Below are 8,536 nucleotides of genomic sequence, written 5' to 3'. Positions count from 1 at the left end.
AAATAGAACAATGTCATAGGAGTGACACGGACGGAAGCGCGCGCACACACACACACACACACACACACACACACACACACACACACACACACACACACACACACACACACACACACACACACACACGCACACTTTCTGAATATTTGTCGACCTATGTCTGTGCCTGTCTGTGTACTGCCCCCCCCCTCCTTCTCTTTCTCTCTCTCTCCCTCTGGATCCTTTGTCTTATCCCCAGTTTCCTTTTCCCTCCTTCCCCTTTCTTTATAGCTGTCTGCCCAGTCCCTACTTTCCACCCTCTCTCTTTCCTTCCCTTCGTCTCTCTCCCCCTCTGTCACTCCCTCATTACCTCACTCATCTTTTCTTTCTCCCTCCCTGTGTCACAACTTTGTCTTACTTTTTTCATCTGTCATATGTCCTACTTTTCTTTTTTCCTTCATTACTCTCTCCATATTTCTTTACTTGTTCTAAATCCATTTCTTTCACTGCTTTCTTCCCTCAGTAATAACTGCATGCTCTTTTTCTCTCTCTTCTATCCGTCTCTCCCTGTCACCCGAAATCTCTTCCTTCATTCCACTGTTCCCACTGACTTTCCCTCCCTCTCTCCCTCTCCCTCCCCTTGTCTTCTCTTCTTAACATCCCCCTCCTCCTTCCTGCCCCCCAGATTATCTTATTTTCTTCCTACCTTTAATTTCTACTTTCTCTCCGCAAACTTCTCTTTCCCCTTTTACTTGAATGTTACATCCGTTCTACTCATCCACAATGCTTTCGTCTTATCCTGCTTAGTTCTTTCCCTGCGTCCTTGCCAGAATAACACATTTTCTTCCTCCTGCCAGTTACCTTGCCTCCTCTTCTAATTTTTCTCATTATCGTTCTCAGTATTCCGTTCCGTAGCTCTCTTTCCCACTTTCTCCTTTTGTTATCCCTATTTCTATATTTGCTGCATCCCATTTTCTCTCAGTTGTCTCCCCTTTTGTCTCTACATCCCTGACTCCTGGTCCTTCTATTCACACCTCCCTTTTCTCTTTCCTTTTCACACTGCTTGTATCTCATTTCATCTCTCACTGTCTCTTCTTCTCACTCTCTGTCTCTTTTCTTAGCTCTCGTTGTTCTCTCCTTGCCTCCCCCCTTCTTATTTTCTCCTTAATTGTCCTCTCATTTCTCATTTTTCCACTCGCTCTCCGTCTCCGCCTGTCGCTCCCTGTCTTTTAACTCTCTCTCTCTCTCTCTCTCTCTCTCTCTCTCTCTCACACACACACACACACACACACACACACACACACACACACACACACACACACACACACACACACACACACACACACACACACACACACACACACACACACACACACACACACACACACACACACACAGTGTAGTAAACCTTTTCCTAACTTGGTTTATGATATATACTGTACTATTCCTTTACTAGTTGTTCGAATTACACGTAATTAGAGAGGTGCTTCAAGCACAGAAACCCCTAGCTGGCTGGGAGCGAGAGTATGGAGGGTACCGGGTGGGGTTATGGGGTCGGAGAGAAAAGTGGGGGGGTTGCGTGGGAGTGTGGGACTATGAGGAAGGGAGGAGGAGGCGATATCTCTCCATCGAGCAGTGTTACAAATGCCATAGTCCACGGAAAAGGAAACGAACTTATTCCGACGTCTGTATATATATATATATATATATATATATATATATATATATATATATATATATATATATATATGAATATACTGCATATCATATATATGTGCACGTAGCGTATGTATATGTATGCACGTGTGTACACATACACATATCTTTATACATGTGTACCTATCCTGTACAAACAGTACCGGTATGTCTGTGGTTACATGTGTGAATATATACATATATGTATAGATATGTACGTATATGTATGTGTACATATGCGCCTCTCTGCATACATACCGGGTATGTACGTATGTGTGTGTGTCAGTGTATCACTGTGCTCATTCATAAACTTGTAATGATAATTACTGCAACAACTTTGTACAATGTATGTCATTGTATCTCTTCGTTCATTACTGTGCTTGTGATGATAATTACTTCTATACATTTTATGTCATATTTGTGTCACTGTACCCATTTGCTCTCACACCCTTCCCTGCTTGGCCTTCAGCGACAATGTTCCCCAGAGTGTTGGGGCTTGTACTGAATGATAAATAAAGAATCTAAATTAAAAAAAATAAAAAATAAAAAAAAACTTTACGTGGGATTATGAATGTCTGTTTTTAACGGAGAAGAATATGTACAGCATAAAAGGCCTAGCCATGGACTTCTCCCTCAGTGTTGTCATGGCCTACCTCAACATGGAGACACTGAAGGATGACGATAAACGATTTTTGGCTCAGGTATGTTTATAATGTGCTAGCTCAGTGCCAAGTGGAACAGATATAGATCATTAATGACGGATGCTGAACAGTGTAAACAGTAATATCCAATTGACAGTAGAAAAAGAAAAAGAAAATAACTTACCATATCAGATACCATAGTATGGAGAAAAGATTGGAATGTAAAATTCTCGGGTTATACAAAGCGAGCCAACAAAGACGATTTCGTTCATTATCTATGCAGTAACAGAACGAAATCAGGCATTTTGATTGTTATTTTATTAGAAGAGGAACGTAACCATAACAGAGGCCTTTAAGAGGTTGTGTTTCTCTGAAGGTTGGTTATAAGTCTCAAAGATAAAGCAGAAAGGATAATGAGAAGAAACAGAAGTTATAATATGAACGTGAATATTGAGAATGAAAGATACATATTTGCTCCAAACTCAGACAAGGCTTCCGTAAAAGGTGACTAAGTAAATAAAGCAGACTTAAGAATAGCCCTTTCATCAGGGGTAAAGTTCAGCCAGCCAATAAAGAGGAAAGGTGAAAATAACGCTAATGAGAATAGTATCTATAGTATACCTTGTAATGGTTGCCCCAAATAATATACAGTATAGGTGAGACCGGGAGAAGTCTTGCGAAAAGACTAACGAAATATAAGGCAGATGTACCTAGTCATAACTCCTTAAATTTCTTAATCCTGTATATAGACCAGTGCCAACTGCCAAAATCCACCTAAATGGCAGGAATTTACGAGTTTAATGAAGGTGTTAGACAAAATGATGAGAAAAGCTTTAAAGGCCGCACATATATATGTACAGAGGAAGTCACTAATTACAGAGATGGCTTTATGCGTTGGTCGGCCACTGCGGTAGGTGTAGCTTTGACCTTACGATGTGGGACGGGAATAGTGAGAAATTAGGTATAGGAAGGAGCCAGGTCAAGTCACGATAGGATTATCAGGTCAGGTCAACAAAACAGAAGAGGACAGCCAGTCAGCATGAGACACGACAAAGGTCCTAGGGACGCCCTGTGTATAAGTACCCCTGATGTCCGTACTTCTGTACAGTCACTCTCAGATTGGACTTTATGTAGCCAGAAAAGTTAAAGGAATATAAAAAACCTCTTTCCTCCTACCCACTCCTACACACACACACACACACACACACACACACACACACACACACATATATATATATATATATATATATATATATATATATATATATATATATATATATATATATATGGTAAAGTGTGCGTTTTCGTACGCTGGAGAACAAGGGTTCGCGCCCCGCCAGGGTAAAAAAACTTTGGGAGCGTTCTTCTGGCCACGTACTGCATTGGCGGACACAAGGGGTGCTGTGGTTGAAACAGTGTCGCATACTATAAAGTATGCTTGCACCCAGCCGGCTTGCGCGGGCCGATTACACTTGGTTCACAGACTACCACATCCAAAGCCAATCCAGCACAACAATTACACTTACAAGCACTTCTCACCATACATACAATCTCTACTAGACAACCAAAGCCACTTGGCAGAGATACAACATTGGCTGTATAGTCCCCACTTCGGTAGGGATAGGCCGGTCCTGCAGTGGACACTCAAACGGCTGATGAGATTATATATATATATATATATATATATATATATATATATATATATATATATATATATATATATATATAAAACGGAGAGAGAGAGAGAAAAATCGCCTTTGTTTTAGGTGCTGAAGGATACGTGCCTAATAAAGCCTCCTGTTCAACGTATCACACAATCGAACAGAGCAACTGCGAAACCTGACATCAGCGCATAACTGTAAATCCCCTGCACACGCCGAGGGACTCCGGCGTGGCAAGCCGTAGGTGACGTGCATTTTAGGATGTGGGTTTACTCATGCTTCATACCATTTGAACAAAGAGGAGTGTGAAGTAAGGCGTTTATTCATGTTGATGACTCTGTTACAAGTAAACAAACCTGTAAGGAGGAGGAGGATGTTCTAGACGAATCTCCTAAGGCCACGAGAATAAAGCCTTTAATACCTTCAACATTATAGTCTATTTGACTGACATGTGCACCTGAGATGTATGGGGCAAGTAGGGTGTGTTTGATTCGCGGCTGCTGATTGGCCGCCGATGATGTCACTGAAGTAAATGCAGGCATGTACTGTAGTGCAACATGCGGAAGAAGGTGTACACCGTGGGAGGATGCAGTGCAATATGCGGACGTGGATGTACACCGTGGGTGGATAATGTACCTCATACGTCACTCATCGTTTTATAAAGGTTTATAATGATCTTTAATTTTCTTTGATGACAGTAAACTTTTAAAGCTAATTTTGACCTCTTTAGCTTCGGAAATTTTTCCATTTTTAAACTGGCAACTTATATTGCAGGCAATTTACAAATATAAACATATATGTGTTAAAATAAGAAGAGCTGTAGATTTTTATCATCGGTGATCAATCAGCAGCCGTGAATCAAACACACCCTACTCTTCCCCTTACATTTCAGATGCACAGGTCAATCAAATAGGGTAAAGTACGTCACTATCTTTTATTCTTTACTTTATGAGACTGTTTATTCAGTTCGAGGGATATTTCCAATACAGAGGTATTTCCAATACAGAGGGTTATTTAAGCTCATTCCAGACTTTTCATTTCAATAAGTAGTTCCTAGGCTGAATAAAGTCGTCTACAGATAGTAAGACTAAAATACAAACTGACCTTGAAGTACATGAAATAAGTAAAAGTAATAAATTTGTAAGGAGGAGGAGGAGGAGAAGGAGGAGGAGGAGGAGGAGGAGGTGGTGGTATGGGAACCTGGTAAGCCCAGGTGAATATGACCCCATCACCGTCACCAACCGAGAGGTCATCGAGGTCAACACAGGTGGTGTAGTTGGACCAGGTGAGGTTAGTCTTGGGGTGTCTGAACCAGCGTCCGTCCTCCAGACACTCCCTGTGGGCCATACCTGAGGGCAGACAGGTATGGGGCTTAATTAGTGCACATGTGTGGCTTACGTTGGCTTTGGTTAGGTCGGAATAAGGTAGGTCATGTGTGTGGTGTTAGGTTAAGATAAATTAGGTTTAAGGCAGGTAATGCGTGTGTGAGTTTATGTTTCAAAAGCTGTGGTTAACTAGTGCAGGTGTCTGGGATTAGGTTAGGTTAGGCTAGATTAGGTGTATTGGGTTAGGTTTGATTAGATACGAGGTTAGACAAGGATAGGTTAAATACGTGTTGGTTAAATGGTGCTAGTTAGTGTAGGTGTGTGGCGTTAATTATATAGCTTTGGTATGTGGAGTTAATTAGTGTAGATGTGTGTTTCTAGTTAGCGTATGTGTGTGGTGTCAGTTGGGTAGGTAAGCTGTGTTAGTGTAAGTGTGTGGTGTCAGTTTGGGTAGGTGTGCTGGGTAAGCGTAGGTATGTGGTGTTAGTTACGGTAGGCGTGTGTTGTTAGTGTAGGTGTGTGGTATTAGTGTAGGTGTGTGGGGTTAGTGTTGGTGTGTGGTGTTAGTTAGTGTAAGTGTGTGGCGTTAGTTAGTGTAAGTGTGTGGTGTTAGTGTAAGTGTGTGGTGTTAGTGTAGATGTGTGGTGTTAGTGTAGGTGTGTGGTGTCAGTCAATGTAGGTGTGTGGTGTTAGTGTAGGTGTGTGGTGTCAGTCAATGTAGGTGTGTGGTATTAGTTAGTGTAGGTGTGTGGTGTTAGTTAGTGTAGGTGTGTGGTGTTAGTTAGTGTAGGTGTGTGGGGTTAGTTAGTGTAGGTGTGTGGGGTTAGTTAGTGTAGGTGTGCGGTGTTAGTGTAGGTGTGTGGGGTTAGTTAGTGTAGGAGTGTGGGGTTAGTTAGTGTAGGTGTGTGGGGTTAGTTAGTGTAGGTGTGTGGTGTTAGTGTAGGTGTGTGGTGTTAATGTAGGTGTGTGGGGTTAGTGTAGGTGTGTGGTGTTAGTTAGTGTAGGTGTGTGGTGTTAGTTAGTGTAGGTGTGTAGTGTTAGTGTAGGTGTGTGGTTTTAGTTAGTAAAGGTAAGTGGGGCTAATTAGCAGAGGTGTGTTAAATTTAGATGCCATTATAGGTTTCTTCATTTACGATGGCTATTTTGTTCCAATCATTTAATTAATTGTTTATGTATCTATTATTTTTTCTGAAAAAGAGAGAGAGAGAGAGAGAGAGAGAGAGAGAGAGAGAGAGAGAGAGAGAGAGAGAGAGAGAGAGAGAGAGAGAGAACCTAGCATCACTACTTGCAAAGTTTGTTACTCTATGATTAATTCAGACTAAAGCCTAAAGTTAATATTTGGCAATTTCGGGATGTTTCAATACGTTGCGTTTTAGTGATAGCTTGATATGGGAGGAGGATTACTGAGCCGGATTGTTCTAAACACGAGTACCGTACAGTCAGTTGTGGACCTAAGCACACTGAAAAATTGCACATTAATTTTGTATTAGATAGACAGATTGGTGCTTCCTGATACTCTACTCTCGTCCTTTACGATTGCATCTTTTCATTCCATTTTTGTCAGTGGCAACAGATTTTATTCGGTTCAGGAGAGACTCATAGTGAAGGAGTTAATGAATTCCCAACAGTTCATGGGAGGCTATAGGTCGAACTCCAACGAAGTGTCCAGGGTATTAATGACAGCAGTGAGTGATGCAGGAAGCCAGTGAGAGGGAATTAATTTGAGAAAAGTCTTTGTTTCCTTCAAGCAATATGTAATGTATGTGTAGTGCCATACATGAAAGCACTACTCCACTGCGGATTGAAATGACTGCTGGATAGATGGAGAAGGGCTATATTGAATATTAGAGGATTAGAACCACAATACTGTGAGAATATATATGTATATATATCTACATATATGTGTGTATATATATATATATATATATATATAGATATATATATATATTTAGATAGATAGATAGATAGATAGATAGATATATAGATATAGATATAGATATAGATATAGATAGATAGATAGATAGTGTTAATACGGCTGCTTTGCATTACAGACAAAAATTATATACAAAAGTTCTAAGACACAGCTCGACGAACGCCACGAAGAAAAAAAGATTTAAATGCTCTCTTTATCTTCAACCCTTTGTCATTCCCCTCAGAGATGAGTGTAATCGTATATATCTTTATACTTTGGTCTATTAATACTGCTTTGCTTCATTCTAAGCAATTGCAGTTTTTGTTTGAACTGATATCAACTTCATAACTGACCGCCGTACAGCAACACTTGAGAGTCTTAACTAAGACTCCTGTTATCTTTATCTTAACATCTGATCAGAGAGAAAAGATATTCAAGTATACTGGTACTTATGTTCCTCTTACAGTATGAAGCGCTAATCACGAATGATGCAAAAAGAGACTTATGATAATATCAAGATTATCCTGTTCTGTACTGTTTCCAAATTATGACTAAATTATATCAAATTCACTTCCAAGCACAGCACACTAGAAAAAAAACATGCACAACCGTAAGTGCAAAAAAATTTAATGGGATTCTGTGAGTCAGAACTCCAATTTGTGCTCTGACAAACATTGACCCTGTTTTTCTCTTCCTTGAGTGTCTGGCTTTCGGTAAGTTGTTTATCGGAGTTTACCCCCCCTCTGTCTGTCTGTGTGTTTCTCTCTCTTTCTCTCTCTCTCTCTCTCTCTCTCTCTAGACGAGTATATATATAACAACAGATTTATCGGGCCCATGTATTCAAAATGTATGGATATAGGCTATAATGGTGAAATGGACAGGAGGAGGAGGAGAGGTAGACCATAGGTGAGACAGAGAGACATGAGTAAGACAAGTAGGAAAGTGATCTGGCAGTAAATAAAACCCACACTTGTAGACGAAGACTATATTTACCAAACAGTTTCGGTGGACACTGCCGCCATCGTCAGTCGTCAAGGCCACTGATAATGATGACAGTGTCCATCGAAACTGTTTGTTAAAAATATTCTTTGTCTACAAGTATGGGTTTTATTTACCGTCTTTGATTTACACGCAAGAGTGATTCATCCAGCCAAAGTGAACGGGGATGAAATGATGATCAGCAGCAGAATGTCTCAGTTTGAATATCTGTAATGTGGATAGAGGAAAACGAAGAGTTGGTCTACGTGGGAGATGAAGGACAGGAGCTGAGTATGATTTGACAGAACCTGGGTTGGGCTGTGGTGAAAACTGCAACTGACTGATTAA

At 40.6% G+C, this 8,536-nt stretch overlaps 1 pseudogene; it reads right to left on the bottom strand.

Annotated features, from left to right (window-relative positions):
- The window catches only part of LOC145401969 (calcitonin gene-related peptide type 1 receptor-like), a 160,552-nt pseudogene that overhangs the window by 94,104 nt on the left and 57,912 nt on the right, over positions 1-8,536 (bottom strand).

This window comes from Coenobita brevimanus, chromosome 57 (assembly GCF_032717465.1).
Source record: "Coenobita brevimanus isolate Jiangsu-jjx chromosome 57, ASM3271746v2, whole genome shotgun sequence".
NCBI classification, from domain to species: Eukaryota; Metazoa; Arthropoda; class Malacostraca; order Decapoda; family Coenobitidae; genus Coenobita; species Coenobita brevimanus.
This window is presented reverse-complemented; position numbering and strand designations above follow the sequence as displayed.